At 39.3% G+C, this 25,830-nt stretch overlaps 1 protein-coding gene across 2 annotated transcripts in view; it reads left to right on the forward strand.

Annotated features, from left to right (window-relative positions):
• The window catches only part of lrfn5a (leucine rich repeat and fibronectin type III domain containing 5a), a 122,159-nt gene that overhangs the window by 48,333 nt on the left and 47,996 nt on the right, over positions 1-25,830 (forward strand). Inside the window, exon 2 of one of the 2 annotated variants that reach the window (XM_061695940.1) lies at positions 10,409-10,493. The exons of the other annotated variant lie outside the window; for it this stretch is intronic. The gene's annotated coding sequence lies outside the window, so the exon portion shown is untranslated. The remainder of the gene's footprint in view (positions 1-10,408; positions 10,494-25,830) is intronic. 2 annotated transcript variants of the gene reach the window in all.

Genomic DNA, 25,830 nt, shown 5'->3' on the forward strand with positions numbered 1-25,830 from the left:
GTGTATGAAAAAGGCATACACAACAGACCACACCTCTGATTCTGTTTTGTAAATTGGTCGCAGATTAAATATAAATTAATATGTTTGGGAATCAGCATTGTGTTACCGTAATTTCTCATGTATAATGCGCATTCCCCCCCCAAAAAAATTGTCAAAAATCAATAGTGCGCATTATACATAGGTATAGGGGCAAATGGAAAAAACTTTCACATTTTATAAATCTATACCGCCATCTAGTGGTTATGAAAAAGCTGTACACTTTCATTCCAAAATACCACCGCCCCCTAGAGGTTATGAGAAAGGTGTACGCTTTCATTCTCATATGCCACCGCCACCTAGTGGTTATTAAAAAGGTGTAGCCTACAATTTCATTCCAATATGACAGGGGTATATATGAATGCATATATGTACAGTTGTGCTCATAAGTTAACATACCCTGGCAGAATTTGTGAAATATATTTTTTTTCTTTAATATGACTGATGACTGAACAATAACCATCATTAATTTCTTTATGGTGATGTTTTTTTTAAATTATGCGCTTCAGAAATGCTTGACCGTTTAATTTAAAAACCATTAAAATAAAATTAGCACATATGCCTCACAGTTTTGAGGACCGGGGTTCAAATCCCGGCCCCACCTGTGTGGAGTTAGCATGTTCTCCCCGTGCCTGCGTGGGTTTTCTCCGGGGACACCGGTTTCCTCCCACAGCCCCAAAATATGCATGTAAGATTAATTGATGACTCTAAATTGCCCGTAAGTGTGAATGTGAGTGCGGATGGTTGTTTGTATGTGCCCTGCGGTTGGCTGGCGACCAGTTCAGGATGTACCCTACCTCTCGCCCTATGATAGCTGGGATAGGCTCCAGCACGTACGCGACCCTTGTGTGGATAAAGCGGTACAGACAATGGATGGATGGATGGATGGACTTCTCATGATCATAAAAAAATTACAATCAAAGAAAAATCAATTAATATACGGCGCATTGTGTGTGTTCAAGTTCAAGCACCTTGAACTCAGCTGTGTTGATTGCAGCAAGCCTGTGACGTATGTCATTCTCCCCTTCCTGAGCGTGGTTGAAGCACCTCATTTGGAGTGAAGTGTACAATTAAACACACTACAAAAAGAATTAGACACATTGTATATTTAAATACAATATATAGGCTACTTCATTTTAGAAACATTGCCAACGTAATGCTATAACTCAATGGAAAACATTATTTACAGGCACTGTTAGGGAGTAACTAATTACATTACAGAAGATTATGTAATTTAATTGCAAAATTTATGGAGTTGTAATCATTACAATACTGTTAAAAACTGTGTATTTAAATTTCAGTTGCTTTTGGAAATGTTCAATGATTACAATTTGAGTCCCATTTGAAAAACTAACACTTCCTTCTTAAGCTGACATCTGTGATTGGCTTTGTCTAGTCATGTGACATTTCTACAATAGTCTTAAACGTGACATATCTTTCCAAATATGATCTCAAAGCCTCACCTTGTGGTGCAATCTACGAGTTTGTCTGAGATTTTGAAAAGGTTAGACTCAGTTACACTTTTGAACAAATAAAAGGACCTTTACTTTTGAACAATTTCATTAAAAACATAAATAAAAATAAATAAAACTTATCTGGGCTGTCATATGAACCAACATTGTCTAAATTGTGCACATTTGTCATTAGGTCAACATTATATGGTATGCTATTCACATATAATGCAACAAACATTTTAATGTATTTACATATCATGTTTTGTTATTAGTTAATTATTCGGATAAAGAACAAAATTAAGAAAAGTAATCAAAATTATCGTCAATGTAATTAGATATATTATTTTGTGAAAGTAATTGAACTAGTTACACTACTAATGCATTTCCAACAGGGTAACTTGATATTGTACCCAACTACATTTCCAAAGTAATCTTGCCAACGCTGACGAGCTAGCAAAAATTAGCATGAGATCACGGGAGGTATTTACCTTCAAATAACGAATATTCACAGACAAACGCTGGAGTAATATATACAGACAGGTAATATAACAATACACATACAGTATATTCTTGTTAATCTGTGAAAAGCAAGTTAAATTAATATAGTTCTAACGTGACTTTCTTATTCTACTCTACTCTACTCTTAATGTATGCATCTACATGTATGCATACCACACTGCTCCTAAGAGGCCAAGGCACGCACAGGAGGAACACCAGCTATTTATTTCAATTTGTTTTTTAATTTGCTGTTATTTTTATCTATGATTATTGTACTTGTTACTAATTGATTTTTTAATTAGTCTTTTAAGTTATATTTACAGTTGAGTTTTTGGTAGTTTTCAAATAATTAATAATCATGTTTATTAAACGTGACTTCAATATCAATATACATAATCCTGAATAATTTTTTTTTCCATTATTGTTTAATTGGAAATTCTTGTTTTTCTTACAGAGCAATATATTTAATAAATGAATGAAGCAATCTTTTATGTTTGGGCTTTTTTATTACAAGGAAGAAATCTTTGCAAAGAGAGAAAATGTCCTCACGAGTTGTCACCATTTCACTGAAGAGAAATGAAAAAACATTGTGATTATACAAAAGCGAGACAGACACAGAACAACAGCAAAAAATCTCAACCCCCTGATTCACAAAACATTCACCCTCATTCATACAACAGTCGGTCTCTGTACTTTTCCATCGAGCTGCACATAAACTGGGAATGAGTGCATGCATAGGATGAGAAAGGATGAGGAATCAAAACGGTTTTGAGCACATTTGCAAGGACACACATTGGAACAATAAAAGCATGCAAAGGTTATATAAAATTTAGACAGGCTATATACTGTAAGTAATTTTGCCAATTCATCGCCCAGCCCTATTCTTTGTTACATTTTACTTGATTGCGCTGGTTTTTGTAGTAATTTGCATTCACTGTAGGTCCTACAGCTGTTGACACTAAACTAACTGAGTGTGACACCAATATAGAGGAACAGAATACTCTATATCACCCATCCATTGGTTACTTGCTTATCTGGAAATGGATATGCTACTGTATCTAAATCTCTCCAATACGCGTCTCCTGTGGGTTTACTTTTCTCAAGTCTCTATCCAAAACTCCTTTTTGATGTCTGAGCTGCTTATAATCTTTAAGAACTTAATCCACATTGCCTGTGAATGAATTTGGTTGGACGTTTTGGTGGTGGTCGGAGGGGCTGTAGGCGCAGAATGGCAGCCATGCTTCCGTCAGACTGCCCCAGCGCAACTGTGGCTACACATGTAGCTTACCACCAGGGTGTGACTGAATAATGCATGCAATTGTAAAGTGTCTTCGAGTGCCTAGAAAAGCGCTATATAAGTGTAATGCATTCTTATTCTTCTTATTATTATGTATTTTTGGTATTATTATTATGAACTCAATCACTGACCACCTTTAAAAGAAACTAATTCTAGAATTTGATTATTTCTGACATTTAACTACCACCCAAAGCTGATAAAAATAGGTGAGGGCTAATGCGATGTACTGACAGGCATAATGGCAGGCTGAATCTTTTAATTTTCACTTGTTGGTGAAGGTTCCGTCTATGGCCCAAACAGAGTAGATTAGGGCAGCCTTTCTGCAAAATATCTATTTATATATTCAGTTTGGACAGCCTTTCAATTGTACAGTTATACAATGGATACGTGCTTTTATGTCCATAAAGAATTTAAAACACACATGCACAGATAAACACATATTCCCTTGGTTACTGACATGTTTTAATTATTCAGAAGACTGACTGCCTGGCAGTGGTTCCAATCAATGGACTCAGTCAAACATCATATACACTCATAAACATATCGAAGATACAGTAGTCTTTGCTGTGTTTTACAGTTTGACATCCTTCTGAGATTCAAATACCTTTTGGATTTGTTTTGTGACAATACGGTGTGTTTTGTCTGTGTGTGGTGGAGGGGGGACCGGGGGGGTGTCAAAGTGAGTGTTGTCTGTTTAGCACAGTAGTTGTGATTGTTTTCATCAAAACAACCACTTTATAAAAACAAGTTGCAAGTAGTGTTGATTAAAAACAACATCTCCGTGGCATACGAGCTCTGGTGGGAAGCCACCATGCTTACGTGCGTAAACGATGCCGATGCCGTGCATTTACTTCTGATTCGTTTGGTAAAAGGAATATTTGATCCCTGTGAAACTGAATTAAATTCCATTCTGATTCGGACAGTTTATTACGATTGAGGTGTCTATGTGGATATACCGTCACCTCCAAAGGTATTGGAACGGCAAGGTCAATTCCTTTGTTTTTGTTGTATCCTGAACACATTGGGGTTTCAGGTTAAAAGATGAATATGAGACAAAAGTTCAGAATTCCAGCTTTCATTTCATGGTATTTACATCTAGCTGTGTTAAGCAATGCAAGACAGAGCACCTTTTGTTTGAAGCCACCCACTTTTCAAGTGGGAAAAAGTATTGGAACAGACATGATTAAATTAACTTCAAGTGAACAACATTTAATATTTGGTGGCATAACCTGTGAAAAACATGTTGCATCATTCCGAAAAAGACTCATAGCTGTATTAGCTCAAAAGGTTGCTTCTACTAAATAATGAGCAAAGGGTCTGAATACTTATGGCTGTGTGATATTTCAGTTTTTCTTTTTTAATAAATCTGCAAAAAAAAAGATTTCTGTCAATATGGGGTGCTGTGTGTACATTAATGAGTGAAAAATGAACTTAAATGATTTTAGCAAATAGCTGCAATATAACAAAGAAAGAAACATTGACGGGGTTCTGAATAGTTTCCGTACCCACTGTATATTGCGATGTGAAAAAAATATAGGATAAGATACTTGTGACGTGAAAATCAGCACATATTTTTATTTTTCCCTCTTTGTATTTTTGGGACTGTTTATAATAGCTTTGGTAGAAAATAAGCTTTTCACAACATTTGGGTGAAGTCGACCTGTACCTCTATTTCAAATGCACTGTAGTATTGAGCATGTAAGTGTCCAGCAAGACATGAAGTTAAAATATTTTTTCTTTCCCAGTTATACTGCAGTACGTATAGCATTTTTCATTTGTTTTTAATCAATCTGTAATTTTACACATCTGTTTATGCATTAGCAGTTCTATATTTGAGTGCATTTAAAAGTAAATAACACACACTGCTGTGTGCACCTTGTGGCTGGATCTGGATATTTTTCTTTCTTCCATGTAGTGTGACACACGGAAAACCATTTGACATATCACCTGACGTCACCTGCCTTGCTTGCCGTTGTCAATATTTCTTTGCACGCACAAACCAATGTTTACCGAAAGTTTAGAGCATAAATCAACAGAATTCCAGCATGTTTACGAACAAACGTTAGTGCTCACACGAGATAGCAGGTAACTATATGTTGCCTGCTTGCAAGCTGTATAAAAAGTAAGAGAACTTTAACTTAAGATCTCCTTGAAGAATGGATAGTCAACAACGTCCACCGAAGCACCCGGGATGACACCACGTGTCTGGGTTGCTCCGTGTGTTGTTTGAAGGGTTATAATTTACCATAGCATTGGTGCTAATCTTATTAGCATGTATAGCTTTTCTTATCACCTTATTGCAGCACTTCGGTTAGCAAACATGCGTAGTTACAATTTTACAGTAAACTACAGCTGGGAGTGACAAATAACTTGAAGCAGGAACGTTTTGCCTCTTATTTGGAGAATGTTTAGGGTGGAAGGATGTGCAGCAGGTTAGGGTGGTTAAGGATAGAGATGGAAATATGTTGACTGGTGCCAGTAGTGTGCTTGCTAGATGGAAAGAATTTGAGGAGTTGATGAATGCGGAAAATTAGAGAGAAGGGAAAGTAGAAGAGGCAAGTGTGGTGGACCAGGAAGTGGCAATGATTAGTAAGGGGGAAGTTAGAAAGGCATTAAAGAGGATGAAAAATGGAAAGGCAGTGGGTTCTGATGAGATTCCTGCGGAGGTATGGAAGCACCTAGGAGAGGTGGCTGTGGAGTTTTTGACCAGCTTGTTCAATAGAATTCAATAGAAAGATGCCTGAGGACTGGAGGAAAAGTGTGCTGGTGCCCATTTTTAAGAACAAGGGTGATGTGCAAAGCTGTGGGAGCTATAGAGGAATAAAGTTGATGAGCCATAGAAAGAAGTTATGGGAAAGAGTAGTGGAGGCTAGACTCAGGACAGAAGTGAGTATTTGCGAGCAACAGTATGGTTGCATGCCTAGAAAAAGTACCGCAGATGCATTATTTGCCTTGAGGATGTTGATGGAAAAGTACAGAAAAGGTCAGAAGGAGCTACACTGGGTCTTTGTAGATCTAGAGAAAGCCTATGACAGAATATCCAGAGAGGAACTGTGGTACTGCAAGCTGAAGTCTGGAGTGGCAGAGAAGTATGTTAGAATAGTACAGGGCATGTATGAGGGCAGCAGAAGAGCGGTGATGTGTGTTGTAGGTGTGACAGCCGAAATTTAAGGTGGAGGTGGGACTGCATCAGGGATCAGCCCTGAGCCCCTTCCTGTTTGCAGTGGTGATGGATAGGCTGATAGATGAGGTTAAACTGGAATCCTCGTGGACCATGATGTTTGCAGATGACATTGTGATCTGCAGTGAAAGCAGGGAGCAGGTGGAGGAACAGTTAGAAAGATGGAGGCATGCACTGGAAAGCAGAGGAATTAAGATTAGCCCAAGTAAAACAGAATATATGTGCATGAATGAGAGGGGTGGTGGGGGAAGAGGGAGGCTAAAGGGAGAAGAGATCGCAAGGGTGGAGGACTTTAAATACTTGTGGTCAACAGTCCAGAGCAATGGTGAGTGTGGTCAGGAAGTGAAGAAACGGGTCCAAGCAGGTTGGAACGGGTGGAGGAAGGTGTCAGGTGTGTTATGTGACAGAAGAGTCTCTGCTAGGATGGAGGGCAAAGTTTAAAAAACAGTGGTGAGGCCAGCCATGATGTACGGATTAGAGACAGTGGCACTGAAGAGACAACAGGAAGCAGAGCTGGAGGTGGCGGAAATGAAGATGTTGAGGTTCGCTCTCGGAGTGACCAGGTTGGATAAAATTTGAAATGAGCTCATCAGAGGGACAGCCAAGGTTCGATATTTTGAAGACAAAGTTAGAGAGAGCAGACTTCGATGGTTTGGACACGTCCAGAGGAGAAATAGTGAGTATATTGGTAGAAGGATGATGAGGACGGAGCTGCCAGGCAAGAGAGCTAGAGGAAGACCAAAGCGAAGGTTGATGGTTGTCGTGAGGGAAGACGTGAGGGCAGTTGCTGTTCGAGAGGAGGATGCAGGAGAATGTGAGTGCAAATGGTTGTTTGTATATATGTGCCCTGCGATTGGCTGGCGACCAGTTCTGGGTATACCCTGCCTCCTGCCCGAATATAGCCGGGGATAAGGCTCCAGCACGCCCGCAACCCTAGTGAGGAGAAGCAGAATGGAAGATGAATGAATGTTATTTCTGGAATTGCATTGTCTCTTTAATTGGAACAACAAACGGTTACTGTTGGTGTAATCACATCAAAATAATGTGTCTATACACGGAGACATTCACTGAGCGGATGTTCCACCTACTGTATATGGACATTGAGCCAATCAAATTTGACCTGCAGCCGCCACACTATGATTAAAAACTGAAGGAGGTGTGATATGGGCACGTGGAACTTTTTCTAAAAAAAAAATAACAAACAAAGGGCTACACAGTCAGAATAGCACCCAAGATAAAAGGGAAACTTCTAAAGATAGTGTTAGGAAGCACTTCTCAGAGATGAGCACATGATCTGTGCGATGTGCAACCGTCGTTGACTGTGTCACACAATGCACCTTTGTTGTTGTTGTTTTGCTCTTAATGAGACTGACTGACTGACTGAAACTGATGATAGCGTGAGCGAGGCAATTAAAAAAAATGATCAAAAGAAATGTGCAGGAAATTGGCCAACAGAGCAATAAATCTTTTAAATGAATATGTAATGTTCCACTTTATGAATTTTTTTTTCTGAACAAAGAAGAGAACAGTTTCTCTGGATAATTTTGTTGTGCCAAAATCAACAAATAAACTAGAAAAGAAACAGACAAAAGAAAAACCAACTGAATCACAATTTCCGTTATTATGAAAGAAGGCTCTTCAATGAGGAGCTGGAGTACTTGGTTACAGTTAATGAGCAATTAACTGTTATTATATTTATTTAGTGTTTTATTTCTTTAAAATATAGTGTAATATAGAAATAAGTGAAAACAAACTATTTATTTTTAACCACACACTGTAAAAGAGGTAGGTATAATTAAAATTTGGGTCTGCAACGGATTAGTTGCATTTCTGTTCAGTTCAATGGGTAACATTACCTATATAATATATCCATTCTCCATACCGCTTATCTTCACTAGGGTCGCATGTGTACTGGTGCCTATCTTAGCTGACTCTGACTGAGAGTCATCCATGCATGTTTTGGGAAATTGGGAGGAAACAGGCATACCCAGAGAAAACCCACGCAGGCACGGGGGAGAACATGCAAACTCCACACAGGCGAGGTTGGATTTGAACTCGGGCCCTCAGAACGGTGAGGCAGATAAACTAACCAGTCGCCCACTGTGCCACCCCTTTATATGTGTGTGTGTGTGTGTGTATATATATATATATATATATATATATATATATATATATATATATATATATATATATATATATATATATATATATATTGTATAGTATAGTATGCGTTTATGTTACATAATCATTGTTACGATATCAGTCTAATTAATGAATAATTCAAATAATGTTGCACACCTGGGAACATCTGTGCAGATTTAATCTATCAAGCTGGTTCATTGGCATCCTATTTAGTGAGGATTAGTAAGTAAGTAGGGCTGCGTGGACAAGACGAGACTGTGTATTCATTAACATTTGTTTTTGGATAAATCTCTAAAATGGCACAGCGTATTGGTTGATTCGTTAGTTTGTTTTTTTTTGTTGGAGAAATACTTACAAAGTCCACAGTTGAGGCCACCACTTGACGTGCATGTATTATGCAAAATAGTGCTTGATTTACTAGATTCTGTTCAGTTGTACAGTAAATTGTGCCTGACTTCCAACAGATGTTTCTCAGGAAAATTCTGATATGGAGCACAACCACAAAAACGTATAACCGCATGAGGTAAATGTGCACCTTCGGTCCTTAGAGACCACAGCGACAGTATGAAGAGCCACACAATGATTCTCTAAAAGTCATGGTCCAACAATTAAAATGTGAATAATAATGTTAAAACAGGACCCAGGAAGGGCAAACACAATCCAGGATTAACCTTCAAGTTGCTTGGATATAGTTTCAAAATGAGAAATAAATGCGCTCCAATGAAACTGTTTTGCATGTCCAACTTTTCCCATCATTAATTTTTGAAATATTGTACAGGTATTGTTTTAAGTGACCTTCAAGCATAAATAACTGTCCTGTTCAGCTGCATGGTCTTGCAGAATAGTGGATCTGTATGCCTTTTTGCTGGGACAGTTTTGCTGTGCAACAGGGGAGTTTGAAATACTCCCTCTGTTTATTTTTACATTTTTAATTATTCTGATGTTGATTGAAAATCCAGCCGGACAGAAAATTGTCTTAGCGGACAGACAGAGGGACAAAGTGGACAAGGGGACTAGGGGTGAAAACCACAGCAGAACAATAGTGAGACAGTCTAGATATTTGAACATAAGTAACATTACAACAGTTATTTGTAGATTGGGGGGACACCCGGTGAAGACATGCAATAATAAATCAAGAGAAACTGATGAGAGGACAGAGAAGGACAGGACAGGATGTGGGAAAATGAGCAAGGCAGTGTTACTGGCGAGTGGCGCGGTGGGATTCCTTTTCCCTCATTCTTTTGTCTTTTTCCTCATTTCTGACCCATCCTTCCCTTCACCCTGCTGGCTCAGCTAGCATAGAAGCATTCTTTGTTTCAACTGTCTCCTCTGTGCTTTGAAAGAGGAAAGCTGAAAGGGAAGAGTGGATACGTAGTGACCAATTGAGGTATAGAGAGGGCAAACAGGGAGAGGAAAGCCAAGTCGGAAAATGGGATCTAAAGAAGCAGAGGATGGAGATGCTGGGGTAACTGAAAGGTCAAATGGTGGATAGAAAGATGGAAGGAAGGATAGCTTCAGATCAATGGCCAACAGTGTTCCAGTTATTGAAATCCAGCAGCTGCACCATGTTTTGTGTGGGTGGGCCAGGTTTCAAGACATTTGCTCTCAACTTTCACTTTCTCATTGATGCACAGTGGTTGCTCTTTAGTTTTCAGTTAAAAGTCAACCAAGCTGCTGACAACACTAGAAAACCATTCAATGCAAAAGCCAACTAATCAATCAAGATGCTGACAACACTAGAAAACTTTTAGATGCGCTACAGACTTCTAAGTTGTCCATTTCTTTCTCTCTATTTTCTAGTGAAGAAAATCAGAAGCCTTTTCAATGACAATCTACGGTAACATGTGAATCCTGAAGCAGATTGTCGACTTTCACATCTGTCAAGGTAAGGATGTTTTCTCTCTTTGCTCCTGCCTGAGAAACAATTCAGTACTATTTGTCAACTTTGTCATGTTGCCTAAAGAAAAGGAATGCAAAGGTTTACGTATGCAGTCAAAGCCACCATAGGCATAGCTGAGAAAGTATTTTGGCTAAGTAATTGTCAACACTCACTCAACTTATTTAGGTTGGTGTCCTTGGAGGTTTGTGATTCTTCAGCTTCAGGGACCCATCCATCCATCCATTTTCTGTTCCGCTTATCCTCACTGGGTTCACGGGCGTGCTGGAGCCTATCCCAGCTATCTTCGGGCGAGACACCCTGAACTGGTCGCCAGTCAATCGCAGGGTATATATAAACAACCTATATAAACAACCATTCAGACTCACATACACACCTACGCACAATTTAGAGTCTTCAATCAACCTACAATGCATGTTTTTGGGATGTGGGAGGAAACCGGAGTACCCGGAGAAAACCCACGCAGGCACGGGGAGAACATGCAAACTCCACACAGGTGGGGCCGGGATTTGAACCCCAGTCCTCAAAACTGTGAGGCAGATATGCTAACCAGTCGTCCATCGTGCCACCCAGGTGCAAGGACTACATAAGAAATTAGACCATCTACCCCAACACCTTAACGTTACAATATTAGAACAAAAAGTTCAGACTCTCATGACCATGGCAAAGATACTGCAAACAAATAGCTTGATGGCTGCTTTCCCACCAGCACGTTTGCCAGCGGAAAAGAAACTTGAGCAATCAGTGGCGATATGACATTTTCAAAAGTAATCCTTATTTGAAAAAGAAAACAAACTAAACGTATCACCAGCATGCAACCATTAAGAGAAATACATGGGAAAAAGCAATCTTAAAAACTATATTATAGTCTGGTTGTGTGAAGAATGAAGAAAAGTTAGAAGTTACCATGGAAATGAGAATGAGCCCATTTGGCAGTCATACCTTAGTGGGGATCCACCATTGTAACAGAGGTGGCCTAATTTGGATTTGACAGTGAAGCCCGGCTATTTAATTAGCCTAGGCTATGGAAATTGAGCTGTCCCACTTTGAGTTGGCCCACTTTGTCAATTCCAGATTCAATAGAATTCATGGTTAGTTTACATAGTATTTTAGTTCAGTTAACAAATCATCTGTTTAACGTGAACCCCCTTCTAATTTCTGAGACACAGATCATATTCCATAAACTCTTATACTTCTACTATATTTTCCAAGATGAAATTATCATTGTACAGGTATGTTGCTTATTTGGCTGTTCTTTCCTTTCCAAATTCTGCTTTACTCTTCCTTTCTTCAGCTGGTTGTTAGATCCAACATCAATACATCCCTCACGGATATTGTTGACTACTGAATGCTCTGAAACTTGAAAGAGGAAAGGAGAAAACGGTGAGGAAGAGATACGGGACCTGGACTGTGTATAACGAAAAAAAGCAGTCTAGCAATCAATATTACATGTGATACACATTCAATCTGTAATATATAAAGCATTTTTACCACGAAGAAATAGGGAACCAGTTTAAAGCACTATAAAATCCTGTCTGTCTGTAACAATAACAACATAATGCCCTCCTCATCGCAATCTCCCTAACCTATCAACAAATCTCCAATAGTATTACTCATATATGTTTACAACACATTGTTGGGAAGAGCCTCGAGCAGTTGACACAGTACAGCAGGCAGACACACACACACACACACACTTCTATAGCCCTCTCATTCTACAACTGTTATAGCTGCACAACATATTTTATTATCATGGTGTATGATTGGATCTGGATCTATTTTTGCCATAACACAATATAGTTTGAAAAAATGTGTTCATCAACAGCATCATTTACTTTGCGTTTATAGAACAGTGCAAGCTGAGTTTTCCAAAGTAATAATTGTTTTACTACAATGATTAGTGGTAGTATTGCAACCAATTAAGAGAAGCAAGTATGGCTGGCTCACGTGGTTTGTTGTGACAAAATTTAGTGTACAGTATTCAATTTTTTTTCAAAGTGTTTAAACCCATTAATTGATTCGGACCAGAGAAAGTTAACTAAAGATTACTTTCCTACGACTTTGCATGTGATATACTACTGCATTGACGGTAGACTGTTGTTTTTAAGATGCTGGTTGTCTGTGTAGGCGGCACGGTGGGGCCAACTGGTTAGAGCATCAGCCTCACAATTCTGAGGACCGGGGTTCAATCCCCGGCCCCGCCTTTGTGGAGTTTGCATGTTCTCCCCGTGCCTGCGTGGGTTTTCTCCGGGCACTTCGGTTTCCTCCCACATCCCAAAAACATGCATGAATTGGAGACTCTAATTTTCCCGTAGGTGTGAATGTGAGAGTGAATGGTTGTTTGTTTGTATGTGCCCTGCGATCGGCTGGCAACCAGTTCAGGGTGTACCCCGCCTCCTGCCCGATGATAGCTAGGATAGACTCCAGCACGCCCGCGACCCTAGTGAGGAGAAGCGGCTCAGAAAATGGATGGATGGATGGAGGGTTGTCTGTGTAGAGTCTCAGTCATCCGGGTCAATGTAATCCACAAAAGTGGAATTAAGGCAACTGGTCTGTTCTTGTTTGTTGAAGACGTAGGATTCAAAAGGGTTCTTAGGTTCTAAACCTTTAGGGGTGGAGTCTTCCTATTTGGTCTACGGGTCTATAGAAAAAATACCAACACAGTATTGTACCAGTACCTTCTGTTTGAGTCCCTTCACCCACTAGAAGACAAGCTAGGAGTTATCAGAACCCTCAAGGACAGAGCAGAGAACATTCCCACCACTGACAAGGGAAGACAGAAAGAGCACTCATATCAGGGAGGCTCTTACTAACTGTGGGCATCAAAAGTGGGCCTTTGTCAAAACCGCCAAATGTAGAAGCGCCACTAAACCCAAGCCTGAAGTCAGAAACAGAAAATAAGATGTGCTGGTCACGCCAAGGACAAAATCCGGAGAAGCAAACTGTTGTTTACGCAGTGCAATGCAGTGAGGAGTGCAACGACCTCCACATTGGAGAGACGAAGCAACGACTTAATAGACGCATGGCGCAGTATCGACGACCGGCTTCTTTGGACTTAAAGTCTTTGCGTCTCAAGAAGAACGGACATTCCTTTAGGGACTACAACGTCCAAATTCTGGAAAGGGAGGACCACTGGTTTGAAAGAGTTGTAAGAGAAGCTATCCATGTCAAACTAGATAAACCGTTTCTAAACAGAGGAGGTATTGAGATATCATCTATCATCTGCATATATAACAACATCCTGACATCTCTCCCTCCAAAGATCACCTCATTCAATGGGAAGTGTGGCCCTAACCATCTGTTTTGCACCAAGAACAACAGATGAAAGACAGATTAGTACGCTTGACGGCTGTTTCACTAACCACACCGGGGCAACAACAACAACCTATTGTTGACCACCCCCAAGGAACACACCCACAATGGCATAAATAGGGAGACTCCACACCTAAGATATAAAACTGAAGAAGCCTTTTGGATTAAAGTTGAAATGTTGTCAACAAACAAGAACTGTCCAGTTGCCTTGGTTCAACCTTTGCAAATTAAGATGCTGGTTTTGATAATGGGAATGTAGCACATTACCCAAGACGCTTCTCTTCCTCTCTGGCAACTCTTCCTAAGGTAGCAGCAGCCTCAGTGGCAGTGAGACTCGGAAATGATGACAGACCCAATAAACTGGCATCAGCAAAACGGGATATGTTTATCAGTCTTTGTTAGCATCCACCATTTTGCCAAATGTGTCATTGGAATGGTGTGTAAACATTCCCTATCATCATATTTGCGTTATTTAATTGGGTAGGTTAATAATACACTTGCTCTTAAACCTGCAGCAAAAACCTATACAAATCTCTCTATATTTATTAGATCCCTGTATATGCATAATCAAGCACATGCATTAAGCTTTCACGACAGCCTAGTTCTGAGCAATCAATTTAACATCAACTTTGTGCTTTATCTTTGTCAGTCCTTTAATTTTTTTTTGATATGTACAATATCAGCAGGCCTTAATCTCAGATCTGCATTTCAGCATAAACTAACATTCTGTTTTTGCTACGTGTGGCGCCAAACATAAAGCGGGAACAACAATTATTTGGCTGCGATCATTAAATATCATGCATTATTATTATTATAGCCGACTTGGGTACAATTGCAGAATCTGATTAGGTCCAACAATTTGCACAACAAAATAGGCTTAGAAATGTTGGTACTGTGTCAATGTGTGTAAGACGTTTTGGTTCACTTGGTTCATCCTACAGTCAAACTGTCTTGTGAACGAGCTGACAATACAAGCGCAAGTGGAAGGCATTCTGTTTACTCTTGCTTTTTTTTCTTCAAGGTAATCTTCTTGCTTCAGGGGAACTGCAAGAGAGATTCTGACACAAATAAGGAGAGCTCAAACAACAGACCGTGTTTTATCTTTTTATTGAAAATAAAAAGTGGCACAGTTGTTAGAGCTCTGGAGTTCATTCAGAGGCTGACACAGCTGATGAGGAAACTCAACCTATAAACCTTCAACATAAAATGGGTATTTATAGTTGCTTTGTGGTCATTGGTTTACACACTGAAGATGGGAACATACAGTACACGTAGATAGACAGCATAAAGCAGTGCACCTGCAACTGTTGCTTGTTAGAACAGCCTTTCAGTGTGCTTGCATTACAGTTAGAACAGCTTTTTAGGGTGCTTGCATTACAGTGAAGGACCTGATTTAAGACAAGGAATCCCAAACCACCAGTGTGGCTGAATCATGGGCCAAGGATTATTTTGTTCCAATGTTTATGAGCATTAGTTTGTACATTTACATTTCAGTACTTTGGGAGTAGTTGGAAAAGATTACTCTCTTTTGTCCAACCATTGGGCTCTGTTAGAGAAAAGAAAATCAAGAAAATGACAACAAACAACATGGAAACAACAATCCAAAAATGTTATGCGCACGCCTGTTTGTAGATAATTGGATCTAATGATAATTAGTTTACCACGCCTCTCAACCAAAGTCAGCTGGGATAGGCTTCAGGTTCATGACTAGGGTTAGGCGTCGTTTGAATTAGAGGTTCCTTCTGGTCCTGATTCTGGTTCCTCATTTGGATTCTGGTTTCCAACGATTCCCGATACCGATTCTATTAGGGTGCTGGGTCAAAAAAAGTGTGCACGGCTTAAATAAAGGGTGTCCAAATTATGAACATCCATTTTCTTAGCAGCCTGCAACATAGATTAAAATGAACGTTTGACTCGAGGTTCTTTATAACCAGTATCAATAGCTAACCATTGAACTAAAAGGCAATGTCTGCGGAACTAACCCAATTGGCTTAATATCAATTAATTACTGCTTCAGCGAAAAGTTAAATATAGTTATAAAATAGTTATTTGGGACAGTTTTATCACGTTAAATTGTTTATATGTGCAGGTTTTAACTTAACTTCCTCTTTTAAGCTTGTAGTCATTTATTTTGAAGGGTATGCACCAGAACTCAGCATTTTGGCACGAAAAGTAACTTCAGGTGAATTTTGAAAACGATAGTAAACCTCGACGGCAAGAAAAAGAGTAATGAATTGAACCAAATGCTATAAAACGTTGATTCCTTTACCTACCCACCGATGAGGCACAAGGTTAGTGTTTGTGATACTGTGAGACGTTTATCTTAAATTGCTGAACAAATGAACGATAAGTGCATAAAATAAAGCATACTATGTTTGCATGATAATAATTTAATTCCCTCTCTGTCTATGGCATTATTTATTATGTTTTGTTGTGTGCAGGATTTGTTTTCGCATCCTCCATCCTTATCATTGCCATGTGAAGTGGCTTCTGGTACTATAATGATACAACGTACCTTAGTCCTATTAGTACAATGAACGGTATCTCCACCTGCCATGTGGGAGACTGGGATTCGATTTCCTAGCTGGGAGGGGTTTTTGTGATTAACATTTGGGGTAACAGTTCATTAGGCCTTAAGGACACTGATGGGGAATGGAAGTTAGCAGGTGTGATAGCCAATGCAAATAAAAATATAGAAATTTGACTTGTTACTGAAGAGATGACAGCCCCCTTACGCTTGAAAAAACCCCACCAAATGGATCACATGCTACATATAAAAACTAAATATTCTGCAGGAGTGAAAATATAATTTTCGTATGGAGATTTTCTATGTTATTAAAAGATACTGTTATAAAAATGCAGCCATACTACTCTGAGAATGCCGATCTCGTCTGAACTCGGAAACAGTGTTAGGTCTGGTTAGTACTTGGACGGGATATCAACTGGGAATAACAGGTGCCCGAAGCTTACCTAGCCTCTTGGGGGGCAAGCCAGGCCAACTAAGTGTTAGTTCCAAGCCTGGATAAATTGGGTCAGTTGGAGAAAGGGCATCGGTCCATAAAACCTACGGCAAAACCTTTATCCCAAATGGCGACCCAGAATTGGGAAAAAGGTGGAATAAGAAATAAATATACAATTACATGACGGAACGGTGAAGGACTGGTTAGTACTTATTTATTTATTTATTTATTGTTCATCGTTATATTCTTTGTTCCTGTGAATGTCCTGAAAAATGCCATCCTGGAACGGTGGGCGACTGGTTAGAGTGTCTGCCTCATAGTTTTGAGGAACGGGGTTCAAATCCTGGCCCCGCCTGTGCGGAGTTTGCATGTTGTTCCCGTGCCTGCGTGCATTTTCTCCGGGCACTTTGTTTTCCCACCACATCCCAAAAACATCCATGGTAGGTTGATTGAAGACTCTAAATTCTTCTTAGGTGTGAATGTGTGCGCGAATGTTTGTTTGTTTGTATGTGCCCTGCGATTGTCTGGCGACCAGTTCAGGGTGTACCCCGCCTCTCGCCCGAAGATAGCTGGGATAGGCTCCAGCACGCCCTAGACCCTAGTGAGGATAAAACGGTACAGAAAATGGATGGATATACAATTGCATATTATTACCATAAAAAACATGCCAATGTTTGCATAAAGTTAGTCATTAATTGAAAGAAACTCCAGTGAGCATCACCACCACAATCATAATCATGAGGCTTTCATGTAATGGCGTTCATTAATCTTACTACCACCTACTGTGATGGCAGAGAGTATGTGGAAAATTTAGATCGAAATAAGACATCCCTTTTATACCCTTCTTGCTTTGATGAAGGGTGGTCTGGATGGACAGATGAAAAACAGAGATGAAGGAACGACTGCAATCCCATGATCATTAATGGTCGGGTAAAATATGTGATGTGGAAGTAATGGTGTGTCTGACCTTGCCATCACCCTCGTGACACAAATTCCACTAAAAGCAGAGTAGTAGGTTTTAAACTTCATCGACTTCCTCTTTTTTTTCCCACATCTCTTTCTCTTGCATCTGTTATTGCTTCGACCATTACTACCGGTAAATGGTGGTATTCCTTTTCACTCATCTCACTCATATCCTATATTCAATTTTCTTATCTCCAATTGGATGCCATCTTTGCTTTTTCTTCACCTACCCTTTACCTCTCACTTGCTTGAGTTTACGTGTGAATGTGTTTTTGTCTGCACACACACACACAGTTTCCCACACAGTTGACACACTGTCTGGATCTCTTGAGGCAGTTTGGCTGTCGAGACCAGCAGAAGGTTAGGCAGTCTTGGGTCACTAAGCTAACATTTTCCCACTTCTTTGCCTCTGGTGCAGTGGGACCACAGATGAATTGAAGGGTAAGGCAACAGATGAGGAAAAAAGTTACATACACTACAGTACATTCATATATGAATTAATGTAATTAATATAGCTATGGTGTGGCTTTGCTCTACAGCAGCGTGGGTAAACTTCAGTCCTCCACATTAGGGGGACCACATTAGATTTTTCTGAAATGGATAGATGGCCTGGTCATTCATTGATGAATTTAAAAAAAAAATGTTAAAGTGAATATATGTAAAGTCTATGTAAAATGGTAATTAAAAAAAATTCATTCTGTTTCTTAAATTGTATTAGCTATTGTTAGTTATTGTATTAGTCACAATAAATGAACAAACCAATTACTTATTGCTGATTTTCTCACTGAAGTGGAAGGACAATATATTTCTTGGATGTGTTTTTTAACAACAACACATATTAAAAAACTTGAAAAGTACTAACTAATATACTAACGGAGTATATTTTCATGTGAGCAGTTTCCATTTTTGCTGTCTTTGTTCATACACTTAGACTTTGACTTGCTTTATTGTCATTCAATAAACACACACAAACATTCAGTGCACTTATGAAACAAAATGTTGATACTTTAGCTCAAAGTATCTAATGAATTAAAATAGTGACAATGACTAGGTGCGTAAAAAATATATAAATACAAGGGTAGAACAGAAAGGACATATGTTTTTGAAAAACACAAAATAATAAATGGTAGCTGCAAAGAAATGTTATTGACATCACTGTGTTCAAAAGATAATCACATATGAACAAATCAGGGGACCGAGAGAGCCAAGGAGTGTCATGAGGTGGTCACCGACATGAAGACGGCCATCGACGCTCTGGCTGTGTGGACCGTTGCCTCGTCCTGCTGAAACCACATGCATCAGATCGGCATGTATCTTCATCACAATTCAGGCACAAAGAAGTTATTCATCATCTCAATCTAATGCGCGGAGGTCACAGTAATACTGATCAAACAAGACTAAATCAACAGAGCAATGTTGGAGAGAGTGGAAGCCAACGAACCATCAACGCCTTCAAAAATCCATCACTGAAAACAGACACCACATGATGGATGTTGTTTTCCACACTTGATTGTGTCAAATGCTATTTCAATACGAACATATTGATGGAAATAAAATTTCTTTGCGGGTGCCATTTATTATTTTGTGAGTTATTCAAAAACATCCGTCGTTTCTACCTCACCCTGTAGAACAGTGTTGGCCAACCAGTCAGAGGCAAAGAGCCACAACTTTTCACTGTGTTACTGCAAAGAGCCACATACAATAGGAGATTTCCTTCCAGAAATTCTTTTTTTTTGGGGGGGGGGTTAGCCAGGGCCCCAGGACAATTGTGCCAGTTTTTCCCCCTGTTCGACACCCCTGGGCCCACATGAATTGCCCCCATCTCTTCCACTCACTCTCTCACTTTCTTTTACACACATAGACCACTGCTCTGTCAGATTTACTGGGAATGTCACACATTAAAATAATCTCGCCCGAAGGTAGCTGGGATAGGCTCCAGCACGCCCGCGATCCGAATGAGGATAAGCGCTACGGAGAATGGATGGATGGATAAAACAACCGCTTGATAAAAACGAAGTTAAAAACAAGATTTCCGCCATATACACACTGGTTAGAAGCCACCATATCGATGTACGTAACCGCGTATTTACGTCGAGACAGAGCACGCACAGACACAGTACAGCCTGACACGTTCGGATTCACGGTAAACATGACGAAAATGTACTTCTGATCGGTTTGGAAAAAGATATATTCCATCCCTGTGACACCAAATGAAATTCCATTCAAATTTGACTTGTTTATTCCAATTGAGGTGTATTTACGGAGCGTTTTCAATTTGGAAAATTGTGTAATCAATTCTGAGTGTTTTTTTGGTTGCCTGGCGACAGACAGAAGAATGCGGTGTGAATTTAAAAGTCTCAACCGGTCAAAGAGTCACATACGGCTCCCTAAGCGGTGGGTTGGCCAGGCTTGCTGTAGAATAATAAGGTGACCTAGTGATTGCAGTGCACTGTCACCATAGCGGCATTTTAACTGTGTCATAGCATAATAGATATAATTATAGTCAAGTGGGAGAATGGGGGTTGGTGGGTCAAAAACTACATTTGGGAAACAAAATTTAAGATATAAACATTATAAACAACTCCTGTTTTAATTCCTATTTTTGCCATTTACTTCTTGGAAAACCCTGAACTAGCTTATTCTTATTCCTCACTGCTTTTCCCTCTCACACACCACTCACTCAACTCACTAAGCCCTGAATAAATTATTTGATGAGCTGATTCTTGTCAAGTTGAGCTGGTTTTCGCATGATCGGATTGTGTATTCTTTACATATATGTACTACCAAAAAGCTTTTGCGAGCTATAATAAAACATCCAAAACAAGCATTTGTCAAAATAATATAATAGTAATGCATCCAGACTGTGCCCATCTATTGAGGATCTTTGTCCAACAGCTTGGTTAATTCAACAATGTTTAGTTGTCTGGACAGATGAAGGATAAACAAAACATTTACAGACATTAGACAAACAGTGGAGCCTTTTGATACGCTGCCCTTAAACTTTATTTTATTTTTTATTATTATTATTTGTTTCTTTCTCCAGACAAATGATCTGATTTAAACAAGGGAATTACTTCTTTCTATGTGGTGAAATATTGGAAAAAGCTGTTTTGGCTCCAGACGGTGCAATAAACTCCCACTAGAGTGAACTAAAAAAAGAGTTGGAATGGATCATTTTCACTACTTCAGCTTCTACTCGCATTATGTACACGTACCCCAAAATCTTACTGATAATGTGGGTGCCACATTTTACAAGAACAGTAATATGTAGGAAAAAACTCTAAAACATGAACAAATAACGAGGGCTTAATTTATTGACACGACTGCCTTTTCAACAACAATCGTGATTATGCAGTAAGTTGTGGATTTTCCAAAAGAAACACAGATGAATGCACCAAACCCTAATCATAAAAAAATAATCAATTACCATGAGCTTCATCAACCCGTCTTAATGATAGCTGGGTCTTGTCAGACAGGTGGACTGTGATGTTTGTGAGTGTAGGCTACCTCTTTATTGCTTACAAATGGTCATTGTAATGGGTGAAAAGGAGTTGGTGGAACGATGATGATCGATTTTCTTAAGGAAGATGTGTACTCAATTCTCTGTAAATTATGGGTATTGGATAGTCAATTGTTTGAATTTCCACAACTACTCGTGGTTCCCTTTATACTGCTTTTACAAGTAATTTGAGCAAATCTGCATAGAATTCTATATAACTGGGGACGCTGCAAGACCTTGCACTTTTTTCTGATATAGTGCTGTAATTTATTCCTTTTGAACAGATTTAACAAAGCATGCCCCTTAGGGTGCCTATTGTCTTTTTTATAGGGTGTGCATGTCTGGATCTCAAACTTACCATTGTGCACAGTCTTATCATTCCTGACTAAAAGGTTTTTGACCGTCCCCTCCATCTCTCTGTGTTGGTTTTCACACCCTGGGCATTGTGGCAAATGAAGCATATGAAACAGGATGTGAGGATGGCTATACTGGTTTGCTTTACACTTAATGCCCCACAGCTTGAATGCAAATCATGTATGAATGACAGACAGAATGACAGAATTGACTGTCTGTTGTCGTACTAGAGCGGCTCCAACTACCGGAGACAAACTCCTTGTGTGTTTTTTGGACATACTTGGCAAATAAAGATGATTCTGATTCTGAAATGGAAAAGGACAGTGAGGTTGGGAAGAGGCAGGTTTTCTTTTTTTTCTTTTTTTTCCGATTTGCAACCAGTAATGCCATACACAGACCCTTTCCAAAAAAATGTAATATCATGGAAAAGTTTATTTATTTCCATAATTCCATTCAAAAAGTTAAACTGTCATAGATCATAGATTCAGGGCCCACAATTTAAACAATTTCAAGTATTTGTTTATTTTTACATAATTTGGGCTTCCAGCTCATAAAACCCACAAAATCAGGAATTCAAAAAATGAGAATTGAGAATAATGAAGAAATCAGCCCAAAATGTGCAGAAGAATATGATTGGGGATACAACATGAGTACTTTTAGTAAATGTGGGAGAAGTCATATTGAAAATATGGGTGTGGAGATGAAAACTTATATTTGAGCGCTATGGTTTTAGTTGTTTGTTGAGTGTTTTATCCCTTCTAAAAGGGCTGATTTCCATCATCACCAACGTTAGTTGACATTGGATTCATTCTTTGTTTTACAGACATTTCCTGATGTGCTTTTTAATTTAGCAACTGTTGCGCTGAAATGCCCCCATTTCATTTTCAATGCTAACATCGGTCGGACACCTGAGAGATGGTACCCTTCCTGGACCAACGCTAACTGTCTCTGTTACAACATGCCTTGCACTGCACACTCATCGCTCCTCTCAGATATCTCTTTTCCTCCCGGATGCTATCATTTTTCATTGCCTTTCATCCTATGATCAGTTACCAATCACTATCCTTCTTTTCTCTCTGCCTCTTCTCTTATTGAGCAGCTTCTTCTAACATTATAGGGTTTCATCAGTCTATCTCTGTTTTCACTCTCATGGCTAGAGTTTCATTGTAAGACTTTATACCTTTCCATTTCTTTCTATACCACTTGATGGATAAACAGGCACGATATCCTTGCTAAATAAGTTGGTTTAATGCCTGTATGCAGCCACAAAGCCCTCGCAAATATTTTAATATCTCCTGTCTCGGTCACTGTCACTCCATACCACTACCATGATAGCTAGTTTTAAATTTTTAGATTTAAACATTCTAAACGGCCCATGACTTATTGAGCCTGTTGGACAGTATGCCGTTGGTTCCAAAAAAATAGTAGTTAGTTTGTTTAGTTTGGAGGTGGTGGAACAGTGGGCGATAGCACATCTGCCTCAAAGTTCTGAGGACTGGGGTTCAAATCCCAGCCCCACCTTTGTGGAGTTTGCATGTTCTCGCCGTGCCTGCGTGGGTTTTCTCCGGGCACTCCAGTTTCCTCCCACATCCCCAAAACATGCATGGTAGGTTGACTTGAAGACTCTAAATCGCCCTTAGGTGTGAATGTTTGCGTGAACGGTTGTTTGTTTATATGTGCCCTGCGATTGGCTGACGACCAGTTCAGGGTGTACCCCGCCTCTCGCCCGGAGTCAGCTGGGATAGGCTCCAGCACGCCCACGACCCTTGTGAGGCTAAAGCGGTACAGGAAATGGATGGATCGATGGATGGATAGTTTGGAGTTCCCAGAAGTACCTGCCCAATCATCAAGTTTCAAATTAATCAACCAAGTAAATATTTTGTGACCTGCCTTTTTCTGAAAATGTGTCTGTTAGCAGGCGGTTCTAAATTTCCGCCCCACGTTTATATATATATAGAAGTTGACAACCTTTTTAAAAAATACTATATCTTTTGATGTATATCGCATCATCATCAAAAAACTTCGTTTAGTTTTTGTCAAGCTGGGGGATCGATTCCCTCTCAACACACTGTTCACAATTGCACTGTGATTGTTCGGCGACCAGAACAAAGTGGAGTTCAGCTTTCGCCTTGAATCAGCTGGCATAAAGGTGCCTTTGAACATGATAAGTCACAGAAATTTGGTCGATTGGATTCTGATGAACTTTTTCTGTGTTGTTTGGCTCGTGTGTTGTTCTATATTATTCAAGCAACACCACACGCACATATCCACTCTCCCCGTGACACACTGTTTGCGTGCTACAATTTCACCTGTCAGTTTCTTTTGGTCTTTCAGCTTCTGTTATACTCTGCATCTCATTTTTTATTGAGGTTTTTTTTTTTTTTTTTTTGCAATAAATATTACAAGGTTAAAACAACTTTTTTGAGGCAGTTGACATCTCCCCCGGCTGCCTCTGGACCAACACTTGGCATCATCTATTTCAAAAGATGACTGTAGCTGAAGTACACCCTGCAGCTGAGCTCATTGGGGAGAATAAGAAAGCTCTTTATTTATACATTGATAACAACAGGGCAGAATGCACAAAAAGCACATGCAATGGAGGAAGCTCTCTAGGTCCCTCAAAATGTTCATCTATATTTTAAGATAGTCTTGTCCTCTGTTGCTTGAGGTTGCCATATCACAGGTTTTCAGTTAAATAACACAAACTCTTATGCAAGCTGTTCTTTAAACAGCAAAATGCCCCACAGATGTTTGATCCAAGACTCCACCACTGCATTTTTTGGTTCCGTTAGAATTGGTATTTAAGCAGTGCCCTCCGTCATGCCGTTCAGATTTTGTCATCCTGAGACCAAGAGGACACTAAACAATTGATCAGCAGTACCATATTATTGTGGTGTTTAAAACTACATTTTCTCAAAGGGAAGTGGGTACTTAGTGTCATCAGCAGGTTGTAACAGAGATCCAAAGAGACTGAAAGAGTTTAAAAAAAATATTAAAACTGTATAAAAAGAAATAGCAAGAAATATTCTTTAAAACACTTATGACAAGGAATAAAATGTACGTAGTGCACATCACTACTATATGTTTAATAGGTGTTTGAGACAATAGAAAATGTTTAGAAGACTATGATAATGGTTAATACGAGTGCTAGGAGGATAAATAACTGTCTGGGGAGGTTAATATAACTTTAAAATATGTATAATGAATTTTTTTTAAAATGTGGGCGATACTTGGCAGATTTCACCTATTGACAGAAAGTAGATTTCACCTACTTTCTGTCGTATTTGCATGGTATTTAATTACAATTATAAAAAAATATAACAACATATTTTCTCATAACCTAAGTTAGCTGATTTGCAGTTGAGTAATTCAAACCACACTGTTCTGGTCCTTCATAGTAGGCATGTGTTGACCATTTTGAACTGCCACTTAAGAAGTAAGACATGAGGTCTACCTGTCGCAGAATGAAGACACCATATGAATACCAGTCCCAGATTGTCCCCTATCAACTGGAATTACAGAATGATTTGGAAGATCATTGTCCTTTCAATGAATTTTCATGCCACCCACTGCCTTTTTTCTTTTCTCTCTTTCTTTTTTTTGTTTTTTGTTTTGCTGCATGCACTGTGTGTGTCTTCCGGGGAGAAGGATAAGTGATAAAGACAAAACATCAGGGACCACAACTGGCTAAATGGAATCATCTGTGACAGTTTGGAAAAACATAATTCCTTCAGTGTGTGCTCTGATATTGAGAAACAACCGCTCATTCTTCAGGGGCATTGCAAAACAACTGCCACATTCCCAGAAATTATTTTAAGTGGAATTGCCTTGGAAAAGAACGCAAAGGCTGTCTAGTTACTGCTTCTCCAAGAAAGACATAATGGTACAGGATCTGAGTGGCAAGCATTGGGATGAGGAAATATGCCAAAATCTTTCTCCTGTTGGAAATACAGTATTTTTTTCACGTGTCTGTCTGTTTCCTTCTCACACACTTTCACTATGTCGGCTGTCAGAGGCATCCGTGCAGTACAGTAGAAAATGAGATTGTGGATAGACTTTAGAAGCAGAGATGAATGCTCCCACGCTTCCTATTGCATCTTCAAACAAAATACATCCTGACCGAATTCTCAAACACGTGTAAGGAATGTGTAATTACAAGATAATGTCATAATATGTTTTTCCATAAACTTGCATAGGTCAATTCAATTTACCGCTCTGCAGCAACCAAAGTCTTTGT

This window comes from Phycodurus eques, chromosome 14 (genome assembly GCF_024500275.1).
Source record: "Phycodurus eques isolate BA_2022a chromosome 14, UOR_Pequ_1.1, whole genome shotgun sequence".
Lineage (NCBI taxonomy): Eukaryota > Metazoa > Chordata > Actinopteri > Syngnathiformes > Syngnathidae > Phycodurus > Phycodurus eques.